General features: G+C 43.4%; 1 long non-coding RNA gene across 8 annotated transcripts in view; it reads right to left on the bottom strand.

Moving 5' to 3' along the window:
- LOC110126271 (uncharacterized) overlaps window positions 1-15523 on the bottom strand; it is a 147485-nt gene extending 131962 nt beyond the window's left edge. For all 8 annotated transcript variants that reach the window (XR_002310374.2, XR_002310370.2, XR_011483848.1 and 5 more), the window contains exon 1: window positions 15394-15523. This is a non-coding gene — a long non-coding RNA (uncharacterized lncRNA). The remainder of the gene's footprint in view (window positions 1-15393) is intronic.
- Window positions 15524-15805: the final 282 nt, after the last annotated feature.

Genomic DNA, 15805 nt, shown 5'->3' with positions numbered 1-15805 from the left:
GTTGAAGACCATGCCCTGTGGGATGTTACCTAGCCTCGTTCATGGACTTCCCAGACCCCTGGCCATTTATCACAAATTATCAGCCAGGTATCTCTTGACTTCTAGACTTAAAAGCTAACTTTCATTGTGAATGCCTGCAAATGGGTTACTATGCTTTCTTTCCCAGAGAGCATTTATTAAGTTTCTTTACCTCAAAGAGTCACTGTGATATAGCCCAAAAAAGAAACAATTTTATGCAGGGACTAACTAGGTAGGTATGTGCCTTGGCTAAAGCCTGGATCAGAGAGTAGAAAAGCAATATAGTTAATGATAAGAGAGGCCAGAGTGAAGAGTGGAGTGGTAGGAAGGTATTGGAAACATTAAAGTTAGACAATGTAGTTCATCCAGAAGAGGCTTTCCCAACCTCAGCACCATGGACAGACTCTTCTGCAGGGGCACAGGATGCGACATTAAAAGGGGGTAGAAGCGTGCCACAGTGACCTTCCGTAGGCTTTTCTCTTGTAAGGTGTCACCTCTTGTTTTCTTTTATTCCCACCCATATGTGGGCTTCGCAGGTGGCACAGTGGTAAAGAATCCACTTGCCAAAACAGGAGAGTCAAGAAATATGGGCTTGATACTTGGGTTGGGAAGATATACCCTGGAATAGGAAATGGTAACTCACTCCAGTGTTCTTGCCTCGAAAATTCCATGAACTGAGGAGACTGGCAGGCTACAGTCCGTGGGGTAACAAAGAATCAGACAGGATTGAGCAACTGAGCACACAACATATGCGAGAAACCTGGCTTTGAGGTGGAGTACGAAAAAGGAGCATGACATTTTAAGATGTGGGGGAGAGTTTTTCAATTAAAATTCTCATTCCTAGCAGATAACAACTATGATGACACACTTCCCCTCACTCCATCTCCGAAAGACCTCTGTCCACATTTTATTCCTTGTTTCTTCCCATTCCCCGTCCTTTTTCTTTACATATTGTCACAGTATTTATTCAAGAGATAATAATTATGTATTTATTATGTGCAGAGCCTGTCAGACCAAGAACTGCCAGTACCAAAGCCCCTTGCTGCCCTCAGGCCACCAAGTGGTACAAGCAAACTTGGGCAGGTAGAAACAACGGGAGAGGGAGGGGTGAGTCCAGGAGAGGCAGGTGGGATGCGCAGAGGAGCCTGGCAACTGGAGACGGGCAGAAGTCCCAGCTTCAGTCCTCCAGCCTGAACTGGGGTCAGGAATCTAGTCTTCTATGAAAAGTGGACCTGACAGGAAACTCTCCTGAAAGAACGGGGTCCTAGGTGACTTATCCATACAGACACTGAGGAGAATAATGCAGAGCCCAGTGATGGGAGCCGGTCCCCAACTGGCCACGACCCCAGCTCCTCAATAAAGGTAGGGACACTCTGATCAAAGGCAAACACCTCTGCTGCTTCCGCTACTGCTCACTAGGTATGAAGTTCAGACTGACTGATACTAAGCCTCTGCTCCCAGCATTCCAGTGGTCCAGGAGCAGGGCTGGTCCCAAGCCTTCCGGGGAGGCCAGCATCCAAGTATATCCTTATCCTAAATGTAGAAGAGGGACGCAGTATTGAACAAAATAGGAAAGAGAAAGGAGAATGCTGATGCCTTGTGATGCTTAGAACTCTGCTTTCTCAATCACCTGTATCCTTAATAAGAGAGCTTGGGTTATCATGTGTGTGTGTGTGTGTATGTGTGTGTGTGTGCGCGTGCGCATGCGCATGCATGCATGCACACGTGTCTGAAAGAAGAACAAGTGATTTCTTCTCTGTACCACATAAAGTCTCATAATACATCCATTCTCTGAAATAAGTGTGCTTGACCTGATTTCCATGGCTGGGTTTGGGGAAATCTGTGACTTTGAAACTGTAAGCTCTAGTAAATTCTTTCTTCTTAAAAGAGAGGTCCTCAGCTTTCTTCAGCTTTCCAACGAATCTGTGACCCATGTAGCTCAAAAACAGCTGTGCTGTAAGAGGATCTTGGGAGGCTGATATGTGACAGAGAAAGACCTCTCTATTCAATTCACCCCTTCTTTTCCTCATTTCCTCCCTTTTTGAAAGCCCCTTTACAGTGAGTATTCTTTCAAAAATCCATTTTAGAACACAGAGGAGTATAAATCAGTAATATGGGGTCTGATTCCATCCAAACAATTTTGAACACTAGCATACCATACCAATGACTTTCATTTACATTATCTTAATTCTCACAACTACCCTAAGAACTAGAAGTTCTCCCTCTGCTTTTGCTGACAAAGAAACTGAGGCTGAGAGTTAAAGTGACTTGCCTAAAGACACACAGCAAGTAAACACTGCACTGAGACACAAAATCTTTCCTCTGATCCCGGGAACAAGAAGTCATCTTTCCAACTATCCTGTAATCCTGCCAGGCTGTAGCACAAAGACAAAGATCACTGTGATCAGAGATTTACCAGGGTCTGTTATATACCACTGATAATTCTTCAAAACCACATAAGTCTCTGCATCATCCCATGCAGATACATTTAACTAATACAGAAACTGAGGTCAAGAAGAGAGAGTGTCAGCAAAGTCAAAACTGCAGGGAGCTGGATTTATTGATCATTGTTTCTCCTGAGGCCTTTAAACAAATAACAACAATGGAGAAGACTCACCGAAAGTTAAAATTCAGTGTACAAAAATCTGTGTTGATCATCTCAGAGTTGGACTGTCTTGAATCTCTTGGGGCTTGTAGGGTTCCAAACAGGCAGGTCTACTCAGCCAAGAATTAGGGCGGTTAATCAGATTACTCAAGGTAAAAAAAACCACTATTGCCTCTATTACCTGGAGACTTCAGGCATCTTGTTTTCCTTAAGAGGTTTCTTTGGTCTGACTTATCTGGATAATCCCCTGCCTCCCAGCTTTGTTTTGCTTGATGCCACTCTGATCATAAAGGAGTTGGTATTTTTGCAGCAAAATTATTTAAAATTTTATGGAAAGAGTGCTAGGAAAAATCATTTTCAGCAGGGAAGGGTTTCTGTTAAATAGGCTTCTCAAACACACACACACACACAATTAGGGATTCTTTTGCTGTGTGGAAAGAATACCTTTATTTTATCTATAGCCTTCTAAAGCTCCCTTCACCTCACGTAGAAATGCTGCATAATATAAACATATATCATGTTTATGATCAGTTCATTTTGCCCTTGTTCAGTGATCTGCTTCCTTCCCTCTCTCTCTCTTTCTCCCTCCCTTCATTTCTTCTTGCCGTTCAGGGCTTCTAAAAGCCCCAACAAACATCTGAAGAGCTGCGGTACCCACAGCAAATCCTCATTCTGTTACGAGCTCGCAAGACACACAATGCCAGCCCCGCTCAGTCATCTCCTTGTCAAGCCTGCCTCTCCACCTTCCCATCCTCATTCCAGGAGCCTATTAAATTAACGAGATAGAAGTCCGCGCTACCGCAGTCGCCCTGTTGTTGGTGTAGAGCGCCGGTGCTGTTACGGCGTGCCTGTTTTCTCTCCTGGGACGTTTAATTTCCGCTTCTCAAATGAGCTGCGAAGCTGTGAGGCCTGGCAGTGTTCGTCCCCGGCACTCCGTGATGCAGATAATGAGGATACTGATAGGTGCCTAGGAGACTGTGATGGCTCCGAGCGCAACCATGGTCTGATAATGCGTTACGCCAGCAGTGTCACAGCGGAGCCACTATCATCCCGCAAGGAATGGTTCATCTTTATGTGTAATACAGCAGCTGTCACCTAAATGGCTAATGGGGAAGCAAAGTAGAGCCGGAGCGCTAGTCATCTTTGTCACTTAATAATTTTAAAGGTATCAGACTTCAGTGGCTCCCGCAAGTTCCAGTAAAAGCCTGCTTGCTGGTTTTTATGCTATTTGTGGTGGCTTTAAACATGGATGGAGAAATCCGTGGTGCTCTTCTGTACAAATCTAATTTAGCATCGTTTTGAATAGCCGAGTAATTAAAATGTATTATAGGTATAAGATGCTGCGATGGTGGAGTGCCTGCATTTAAGAGGAAGATTTATTGGGCTTGCAGCCTCCACTGTGAACCTCCTACAACCATATTAGCTAACATCTGTTGGAAAATGTCGACACCAGGGCAGAAGACATGCACACGGAATGTATGCTTTCCCGAGTTGGAACAGCAAACCAGAAACACGGCTTGCACTTGCAATTTAAATTAATTAGTCATGGGACCTGTGTCTGCATGGGCACACGCAGGCATGCATGAGGGTCTGTGGGTGTGTGAAAGGTCACGCGTGTATACAGCCAGGTACATACAAACAGGCATCCTTTCTAATTAACATCCAACCCCTGCAGAGTCGGAAGTGAAGTCTGATTGGATTTAAGGAGCAGGGTAATAAGAGTGGGACAGTTAACACAAACGATGTTGGTGTTGACACTGCCCCATTAGTATTTCCTGGCAGATTATTTTGTTTGCTTTGCCTAAGTGCACAAGATTATAGGGGATGATTTAGTAGGCTAGGGCACTGGATTCTGAAGGCAAGCCAAGCTAATTTCAATCACACCTACAACCAGACTGTTAATCTTTGGGGAGTTACTGCACCTGTGTTGGCAGAGGTTAAGAGGCAAGAGATTCTAGAAGGCACAGATAGAGCAGTTGTCCAGGGGAAGAGAGAGTAGTAGAACGGACTCATAATTCTCTTAGGGGATAAATTGACAGACATTTTGAAGTCTGAAAAATATGCTCCTAGATAAGTGTGAGATATACCTTCCAAACAAACACAAAACGTGTTCCAAGGAAATATCGGTCAGGAGACGGTCAAGAGTGCTTGCTAACTGATGGGAGGGAGTCACATGCATGTGAAATGTGTTTAGGCAGCACTACATGTTGCTTTCCTCTCTTTGCATCACTGAGTGGTTTGGACGTATTGTCACATGTGTGTCCTGCTAGGAGAAAAATAACCGGGTAGGCTAGGGGAACTGAGGTTCCGAAAGATATTAAACATTTTCACTTCATCTCTGCCTTCCTAACCATTTTGCTATTCTGTTTGTAAACCTCTGGTCAAAGCTACTGAGAAACTTCAATACTATAATCAACCTTCCTCTAAAGACTAAGCTTCTCCCGCTGAAATCACTCACTGGAGGACCACAGGCGATCATGCACTGGGGCGGGGTCGGGGTGGAGGTGGACGGGGGTCCACAGGTATAAATGTTTAGCTCAGGTCCCTAAAGTCTCCACCTTATTTACAGCACATCTCAGGGGATATAGTCATAGCTGGCTGTTTTGAATAAATATGTAGATTTTAAACAAGGTTTTTAAAAGCACTCAGGTTTGTGAAGCCTGAGCCAAATACAGGTATTGACACAAGTGTTGGAAACGTTTACTAACACCTGCAGTCAGTCTCCTCAGTCCTGTGTCTCTTGGCAAGTAAGAAAAGAAACATAGATATAACAGAGTCATCAAAAAAAAAATATTAGACTGGTAATGCAAAAATGGAAAAAGTTTTCTTTTGCCTAATGGAATAATAACACCATGTTCAACATATATTAAAATTGGTAAAAATTTCTTCAGTATTCATGAGAAAATTGTTAATCACCATGAGCTCTTTGGGAAAAGAGCTTATGGATGTGATTAATAAGTTCTACGCAAAGCCCATTCAAATTTAGCCTTCCTTAAAGCCTACTTTGGAGAAGGAAATGGCAACCCACTCTAGTATTCTTAGCTGGAAAATCCCATGGACAGAGGAGCCTGGCAGGCTACAGTCCGTAGGGCTGGAAAGAGTCAGACACGACTGAAGCAACTTAACACACACATATACACACACAGTCCACTTAATATAAAATGTTATATTTTAGGTCAGATCTTCATTTCATTGCCATTTCAATGGGAAGCACTGTATCTGTGCTTTGAAAATCACAGAAAAGATGATTTTTCTCAAGGTAGGAGTTTGAAAGTCAGTATTATCAGCATTTTTAAAAAAGAAAGTGAACATGTGAAATGTCTTACTTTTCTCATTTATTCAAACCAAAGGTTGGGCTCCACACAGAGTGCAGAGGTAATGATTGTGCATCTGTTGCTGTAATACAGCGAACTGGGAAGAACTAACTACGTGCAATTCAATAAAGTATATTTAGCATATTTTCATTGCACCAAATATCAGCTGATCCACTTCTTATTAGTATAAATGGCATAGATTAGTGTCAGGCATTTTCAACAGTGAAGAAATTACAGGAGTCTGCAAGGCTCATTAGGCTCTGGCTGCATGTTAACGAGGGGCCAGGCCTTATTAATAAGAGGAGGAAAAGATAAAGCTAAGCTGAGAGAAAAAAAGGAACAAAATTCTCCTTTAAAAATTCACCAGCATTTAAAAAGTAACTGGACTGCACTGGGTGATTCTTCTCCTTCCTGATTTTCTAAACATTTGTGAAGATCTGTACTGCCCTGTATTTATTTTTTTGCCACATGTAAAAAACATTATTCTGTCTCAGTCAATGTCAAATACATAACAGAAACCATGTTATTTTAAACAAGTGAGATGGCTGTCAACTTATGCTTTCGATTAGCCATTCTGGAGTCAGGTTCAGGTCATGTGTTTACACCTCCACTTTCTCCCACCACAATCATTTAAAGAAGATAGGGAAATAACCTGCCTCAGCCTTCAGCAATAAAAGCATCTCTGTCTCCTCCCAGCTTCCACATGTCACTGTGTTTGAATATCTCAGTGGCAATATTAGAAGAGCAATCTTCCTAGGAAAGGAAGGTAAAGAAGATGCTTTGGTGTCACATCCAGTGTGGATTGTCTCTCTTAACCCAAAGGTCAGTGTGATGAATTCTGATTGGAGAAAAACAACTCCTTAATTGGCATTATGCTTAAAGTTTGAGAAATTATCAATAAAGGCTGACACCAGAGTACAGGGCAAATAAGAGCTATAACAAAACAGTAAAACTAAGGGTCTTGGCTAGAGGCCATGTTAATTGCGAATTGTGTCCAAAGGCAAAGAACTGTAAGCAAAGGAAAACCCTCCAGGTTCAGTACATGCTACAAGATGCTTTTGAAAAAGGGAGAAAGAAAAAAGTTATGTACTTGTCAGCCTTTAAAATCATACACATTCACAAACATTCATGTACACACACGGAGCAATTTTATTGCACAGCTTTTTAAAAGCAATACCATATAAATGATCAATTTTTAATGCAAAAATTAAAACCACTCACACTCTGCAGTTCTGTGCAGCCTTTCATCCAAGCATATGTCAATGTTTCTTTTCGGCTACATTCTTATAAAAAGATATGGGATTCCTAGGTGGCACTAGTGGTAAAGGACCCACCTCCCAATGTGGGTTACATAAGAGCCATGGGTTCAATCCCTGAGTAGGGAAGATCCCCTGGAGAAGGGCACGGCAACCCACTCCAGTGGGAGTGGGAATACTCCCAACCCAGTATTCTTGCTTGAAGAATCCCATGGACAGAGGAGCCTGGCGGGCCATAGTCCATGGGGTCGCTGAGAGTTGGACATGACTGAAGTAACTTAGCATGTTATAAAAGATAAGCTTTACATTAAAGGAAAAATAACTGTGCTAAAGTAAGTCTATTATTGAACAGTCAGCGGTAATTAGAGTTTCAGGATGTTTTGAATCGTCCTTCATTATGTTTATAATATTATCCCCAAAGCTGAAAAATCACATTTCTTTCCTATCCATTTCCCTTCATTCTGGTTCACCTTATTGATTTCTCCCACTGTGTTCAAAATGAAAGTGAAATGACCATGACTCCTGAGGCATGTCTGAACCAGCATTATCAGTGCTCTCCTTTACAGTTCCAAAGCACTGCCATCTTTTGGCGGTGACGGCTGTAAAGTGAGCCGGCTAGATCTCAGCACCTCGCCTGTTCTGAAACTGTGACATGTCTGCATACTATGTGCCAACAGAAATGAGTGGATTCTGGAAGCGAGAGCGATAAGTATTCAAAACCCTCCAATTACCACTGCCTCAAGTTGCTGGGGTGATCGAGGCAGTGGTAACGGGTGTCTTAATCTACATTAATTTTTTTTAAAGCTTCTTTTCTCTACTTCACATAACCTGTTTTCACAGACCAACAATTGGTTGCAAATTATTGCAGATATGCAATAATACATTTAGAAGTATTTCCTCCTAGTAAAATTGTGTGTACATACAAAATTATACCCTCACATATTTGAATATATGCTTATATCAACACTGTAGTTTTTAGGTACTGGATAAGGCATTTTCTGAGATAGTTAAGGCAAGTTTCTGAAAGGCAAATTTTTAAAAAATTAAGAATTATGTGAATGTGTCCATTTTAACCATATCAGTTTCATCAAGGCAATTTCTGTGAAATAATTCCCCAAAAGTTCCTCACAGAGTCAACTGACGGAAGCAATTGTCTCTATTTTCTTTTTAATCTTTAGTATGGAGACATAGAAATATTTTCTGATCGTCATCTTTCAAAGCAGGTTTTCACCAATAGGACTGGAATCCGGTTCAAGGAAACACTGAGAAGCTCAAACCTCCCCAAGCCCTGTCATGACAGATCGTGTGTGTTACTTGATTTTCTAAAGTGACAAGACATACATTAAAAATATATATATTTCTCTTATTGTTACATTTCAGGCACGTCTACTGTTAGCTGCTTGGCTTCATTATGTATCATAGTCTGAATCTACAAATCAAGTATAATTAGACTTAGCGAACTGATTGGATTTCTAATTAAGCTACATTGGAAACAATGCACAATCAGTAAATACTCTGACTAGGTACATTTTAAAGAGCAACTCTTGGGCTTTTTGCTGATGACTAGACACCAGTGTCATTAAATTTGTTGGTGGCAAGCAAATTTTAAAGCTAAAATAGAGGCAATTAGTAAAGATCTTGAAATATTTAATCACGTTTGTCCAATTAGTGTGCAATTAGGCAGTGGTGTGGCGTGGGACAGGCATTCTGCTTCCGTGCTTGGTGCAGAAGGATCCCTTTGAAATTTTGCTGTTTAGTTTATTGATATATAAAAAGGAAGTTATGGTTGTAATTTCCAATTTAAAAAAAATACTGTGCAGATGGTCTGACTATATATTTAACAATGTTAAACAAATCCAAACAAGGGAAGCATGGTACCTGAAATTACACAGCTGTGATCTGTGAATAAGCTCTGGATCATGGTAGATTACAGCTGTGCTTATCTCGATCCTTGAAACCATCAGGCATTTCTGGAGAAATTGGGAACCTGATAAGCTCGCCCAACAGGTCTTAGAATGATAGGTAGCTTCTTACTTGACCAGAGGCACCCTTCCTGGTGGTTAGCTTAGCTTCTAGCTTAGCACCTCTGAGTTAAATCTGATGAAGAGGGAGAGATGGGAAGAGATCCTGCTAAGAAGTTGACTTGGGAGGTATCAGTAAGCTGGACAGCGATGATATAATACCTGGTGTTCCCACTGCAAACCAACAACTCCTGTCTACTCAGCAATACCCTTAGGAAGGTGCCATGTTAGTGGGAGGTTTGGTATGCCCATCGCAAAAGGAAAGAAAAATGTCCCTTGTTTTAACACTTAATTTGCATTGCTGTGTGATGTGCTTAGTCACTCAGTTGTATCCAACTCTTTGCAACCCCATGGACTGTAGCCTGCCAGACTCCTCTGTCCATGGGGGTTCTCCAGGCAAGAATACTGGAGTGGGTTGCCATGCCCTCCTCCAGGGGATCTTCCCAACTCAGAGTTTGAACCCAGGTCTCCCACATTTCAGGCGGATTCTTTACTGACTGAGCCACCAGGGAAACATAATTTGCATTGCCCTACCATAAAACTTTTTAGTTTTGCAGGAAAGCAAAGGGCGTTTTCCTGACATCCTTATTTGGATAATCTCTGAAAAGGCAATAACTATTTCTCTTTTAAGAGAAGGTTATGAAAAGGTAACAAGGCCATTTGCGTCTCAGGCGGGTGATCAACGAGGGTTAACTGACCTCAAAGACACCTGGAAAGTATTCCATGAAGCTGTCAGATAAGACAATGAGATGATGGTAAGAGGAAGCGAGGAACATAAACGGTGGGAAGGGGTCATCAGGGGTAGGAAGAGGAGGGGATTGGAGGGAGTGGAAGGATGTACTAAGGGCTCCCCAACCTCCGGGATCTAATGTCTGATGATCTGATGCAATAATAATAGAAATAAAGTGCACAGTAAGTGTAATGCACTTGAATCATCCCAAAACCATCTCCCTCACCCCGCTGTTTGTGGAAAAACTGTCTTCCACGAATCTGGTCCTGGTGCCAAAAAGGTTGTCAACTGCTGATATACTCATTATATACCCATGTATCCTGTGGAATTTGCTTGAGACAAAGGAATGTCTTCCATTTTCTTCTGGGATATTGACTTCATGCTCGGTCAGATGTAAGTGAGGAAATGAAAAAATGTTTATAGATAAATAAGCTTGTCTGTCTAAATCCCTCTAACAAAGTAGGGTAAAATATGTTGAATCTCAGGAATCTAAGGAAGGATTTCTGGATGTAGATCCAGTTCTCCTAGGTGCACCAACATTTCATGTTACCATATGTAATGATACTCTGTTTGGATAACTTGGAAGCCAGTGAGAGGAAAACCCCCTAGATACCTACAAATGTAAAGGGAAGAGTTCAAAGAAAAGCAAAATAAAAACTGTCCTTGAAAAAATATAACGAGTGAATTTATGTGGAGGCTGGGATTAGAGTACATAGAATACATGACCTTATAATAGGTTTACGGGGAATTTAGTTTAGGAAGCCTTTATCATATTTATTTACATATCTACCTTCTTTCTCTAATTCTGAAGGCATTTTTTCTTTTTAACTTTCTGAAAGCAGGTTACAATTATCATAAGTCAAAGCCAGACATTTGGAAAGCTTTGAGTATAATTAAATTTTATACTGAGATTTAATTACATTCTTAATTAAATTCTATATTTAGAATTTTCATAAATGTGTAATTCTAAATATAGTGAATTCTAAATTAAAAAATTTAGAACATCAGTGAATATATTAGCGATGGATTACATGTCTATTGCATTGGCCATTAAGTTTGTTTGGGTTTTTCCATAGAATGCTATGAAAAACCCAAAAGAACCTTTTAACCAGCCCAGTATCTTGGTCTTGCATGAGCAGGAGAGGGATTCTAGATGCAAGGCATCTGTTGCTGTGCACGGTCGCAGTCAAGTCTTGCGGGATAATGTACACTCTGCCACCTAAACTGGTAAGGCAAGGAAGATTATGCTGATTTGTACAAAGATGTGGCAGAATAGTACTTGAGTGAGTTTGACAAGGCAAGTGACTTTGGGCTTTGCATGGCCCTTCTTTGCTTTGTGGTCTTTCTGCAGTATCCCTTGTGCCCTCCCCTCAGGGTCTCCACGTTTCTCACTGTGCTTTTTCTATGCCCCACTCTTACAACCTGCCCTTTGAAAGCTTTCTGGATAGGACTGACCACATTTAGCAAATAAAAATACAGGATGCCCTGGTAAATTTGAATTTCATATAAGCCATGAATAATTTTTTAGCATGAGTATACCCATATATTACATGGAATATACTTATACTAAAAATTATCTGTTTATCTGAAACTCAAATTTAGCCAGGGGTCTTGTATTCAAGAGCTGTCACAGCTCAGTCAGTAAAGAATCTGCCTGCAGTGCAGGAGACCTGGGTTCAATCTCTGGGTCTGGAAGATCCCCTGGAGAAGGAAATGGCAACTCACTCCAGTATTCTTGCCTGGAAAATCCCATGTACAGAAGAGCCTGGTGGGCCACAGTCCATGGGGTCACAAGAGTCAGACACAACTTAGTGACTAAACTACCTTGTATTCAATCTGGGCCACATTCATACCAAGATATAAGCATTTAAGAAAAGCATCATCTTTCACCCAATGACAAGTCTTTTTTTGGGGTCAATCAGAAACTTAAGTGATAAGTGAATAGCCTAATGTTGAAATTTTAAGCATCCATTAAGGTACTGATTTTCAATTTTGGTTGCCTATTGTAGTCACCTGGGGAGTTTTTAAAAACTCAGGCTAAAACCCTAAATAATTAAATCAAAATCTCCAAGGATGAAACCCAGGCATCAGTATTGTTTAAGGTTCCCTAGTGATTCCAAGGTACAGCCAAGTTTATAAACTATTGAACTAAGGAAGGTATTCTAAACTAACATTGCACAGGAGAACCACTAGTATAATTACAAGGAAAAAAAGGTGCTTATGGACTCCTAACGCCAGAGGTTCTGACTTACCTGGTCTTGGGGGTGGGGGTCTGGCCTCCATAGTTTTTAAATCTCCCTGTGAGGTAGTCACTGAGTCAGAAAATATGCAAAAAGGATGGATAGATGAAGGAGTTGCCACAGAATAAATGACTATCAGGACATCTAGATGATCAAAGCTAGGAAGAGGCTGGACATGATAAAAACACACACACACATAAGTTAAGAGTGGAATGGAAATGAAAGTATTAAGAAGGATTCATTGAACGAACGTGAAGGTTAGGTTGGTGGGAGATGTTTTGTTGTGTTTTATTTTTGCCACAAACCAAAACAAACCCTAAGGATTTGATGTGTGTGAGTGACAAGCAGCAACCAGGAGTGACTGGTGACAAAACTGGCTGAAATCATACTAGCATATGCTGTTGAGCAAACTGACTCCAGACAGTTGATAGACATCGGCTCCGTATCACTCATGACCCAATGTGCCCTTACAGCAGAACGTATTTGTCCATCTGTCATAGACTGTGTGGTTCAGAAAATGGAAATTCCTCCCAGGCACTGGCCCTGCCAAGAGAGTGAAAAGTGAAAGTGTTAGTTGCTCAGTTGTGTCCGACTGTTTGTGACCCCATGGACTGTAGCCTGCCAGGCTCTTCTGTCCATAGAATTCTCCAGGCCAAGAATACTGGAGTGGGTTGTCATTCCCGTCTCCAAGGGGATCTTCCTGACCCAGGGGTCAAATTCAGGTCTCCCTTATTGCAAGCAGATTCCTTGTCATCTAAGCCACTGCGGAAGCCCTGACAAGAGAGTAGCTAAGCTAAAAACAGTTTTGGTTGAGGTCAGATGCGCGGGAAAACTTAAGAGCACACACCAAAGTCCCCTAAGAAGAAGAGCGTGAGCAGATCCAACAGACAATAGGAGGGGCTTACCCTGAATTCAGGGGCTTTCCCGGTGGCACAGTGGCGAAGGACCCACCTGCCAATGCAGAAGACGCAAGAGAGGCAGGTTCGACCCCAGGGTCGGGAAGATCTGCTGGAGTAGGAAATGGAAACCCACTCCAGTGTTCTTGCCTGGGAAATCCCATGGACAAAGGAGCCTACTGGGCTACAGGCGACAGGGTCGCAAAGAGTCGAACGTGACTGAGCACACCAATGTGAGTACAGGTGTGTATGCTGAGGATTCCACGTGGAGGGCCAGCAGGAGGTGAAGAGCAGGCCAAACAAGAAAAAATTGGAAATGTATGCTAAAATTCCAGATGAAGTTACTGGGTAGCTTTCTGCTGAATCGGAGCCTCCTTCCAGTCCCGGTGAGCCTCCTCTGAGAGCACAGTCCTACTGCCAGATCCAGATGTGGGTCTAGAGGGGCACCAGGCCAGTTGGCAACACCAGCCTTGGATGGAGTCTCTTTGAATAATATCAGTTGCCTTGTTCAGGTGGCCTGAGTGGTAAAGCACCCTCTTGCCAATGAAGGAGACGTAAGAGACATGGGTTCGATTCCTGGGTTGGGAAGATCCCCTAGAGAAGGGGAATGGCTACCCACTCCAGTATTCTTGCCTGGAGAATTCCATGGACAGAGGAGCCTGGCAGGCTACAGTCCATGGGGTCACAAAGAATCAGACCCAACAGAAGTGACTTAGCACACACCCAGCACACATGCAGAAGCAGCAGCCCTCAGGCCCATGCTCTGTACCATGTGGCCCCCACTGTCTCACAGTTAACTGGGACAGGTGTGGGTGTCCTACTGCAGAGCAGAGAGCTCTCAGGTTGGACAGCGCCTATACCTTTCTTCAGAAAAAAATTCAAACCTAATCAGATTTTCCCTCTTGGAAATACAAAGACATTGTAACAAATGTGTTCAAATGGTGGGAAGGGGGACTACTTGGCATAGAGTTGGGGCAGGAGAGGCCATGGTGGGTCGTGTTTAAGAGGACTGGAAACCTTCACGAAGCACAGGCAGCCAATAAGAGAAAAGAGACAGCAAGAGATCTGGCAGAGAGATGTGGAGAAACGACAAGAGACGTGGACAGAAGGAGATGATACTGCCTTTGAAAGGAAGAGGAGCTGATCGCTGGAGCCTCGTGGATTTCTAAAGAGTTTTGCAGTTCATGGTCCAGTTCCAACCTGTGGGCATCCTCATGACAGCACTGTCCCTTTTCCTTGAATTCTGAAGGGGTCTCTGTTGCCCTACCCACAAGTATCCAACTAATACAGGAGGGCACAACATAGTCGCTAGTCTCCGGTGGGAAAAAGAGCTACTAGCCAACAGGCACATGGGAACCGCCCCTTGTCAACACTCTTAAGGAGTCATCAAAGGACAGGACAGGTGTCCTCTACTGCGGACCCTTCCCCTCCTCCCCCCGCCCCGCCCCCTCCCCCGCACCCCCCAAATCCTCCTGGCTTGGGCATGTTCCACCAGCTTTCTCCAAGCTTCCAACTAGAAGTGGCTATAATTTGTAATCTCACAACAATATTTTAAGCCATTGCTCATTTCAGCCCCAGTCCCGAGAACACCTATCTTGATGGTCTTAGTAGCTGCAGAACTGTCACTCAGGTTGACAAGAAAAAAGCAGCTGTCCCCTTGGACTCACCCTGTCTGTGCCTCATATTTCTTATTTGTAAAATGGGGACTGTAACCGTAATTATGAGAAATTAAATGAACTAACACATGCAAAGCATTTAGGAGAGCATCCAGGAAATATTAAACTCTATGTCCATCACCAACTCGATGGGCATGGGTTTGGGTGGACTCCGGGAGTTGGTGATAGGGAGGCCTGGCGAGCTGCGGTCATGGGGTCGCAAAGAGTGGACACGACTGAGCCACTGAACTGAACTGAACACAAACAATGGTGTTCTCCATTCCCTTATGGTCTTGGGGGACTTCCATTTTTGCCATAAACTCTCCTTGTTGTTTAGTGACCCAGTCGTGTCTGACTCACTGGGACCCCATGGACCCTAGCCCATCAGGCTTCTCTGTCGGTAGGATTCTCCAGGTAAGAATACTGGAGTGGGTTGCCATGCCTTCCTCCAGGGGATCTTCCAGACACAGGGATCAAACCCTCGTCTCCTGCATCTCCTGCATCGGTTTCTTTATCACTGCGCCGCCTCGCGCCGCCTTAACCTGGATGTCCATCAGAGGAGAAGCGGTCTCTTTACAGTTGGCCTGATTGTCACAGGCAAAGCCCTTGAACAATCCCCTCAGGGAATAAAAACAGAATCTGGATAATAAAGGCTAACCTGTTTTTCTCTTTCCCTTTGTCCTTCTAGTTTCACTTGCTGATAGGCAGCCGAGAGCGGAGGCCCGGCCGCGGGCGCCTCAGGCCAGCCTTCCTGGTGTAAAATGGCTGCTCCGGACGTGCCCGGCAGCGGGCCGTGTGCAGACTCGCTGCCCGGAAACCAACGTCCCGGGTGAGGCCAGCGGGCCGTGGGCAGAGACTGCGGCTGCGCAGCTCGGCCCGGGACCGGCGGGGCGCTCTAGATCAGGGGTCCCTGACCTTTTTGGCATCAGGGGCCAGTTTGGTGAGAGACAACTTTTCCACGAACTCGGGGTGGGGGGTGGCGTGTCAGGCTGATTCAAGCATATTGCATTTATTGTGCACTTTATTTCTAATGTTATTACATCAGGTCACTCCTGCTCTAGATCTTGCGC

Source organism: Odocoileus virginianus, chromosome 27 (assembly GCF_023699985.2).
Source record: "Odocoileus virginianus isolate 20LAN1187 ecotype Illinois chromosome 27, Ovbor_1.2, whole genome shotgun sequence".
NCBI lineage: Eukaryota > Metazoa > Chordata > Mammalia > Artiodactyla > Cervidae > Odocoileus > Odocoileus virginianus.
Note: the sequence above shows the minus strand (reverse complement) of the source record. Positions and strands in the feature narration are given on the sequence as shown.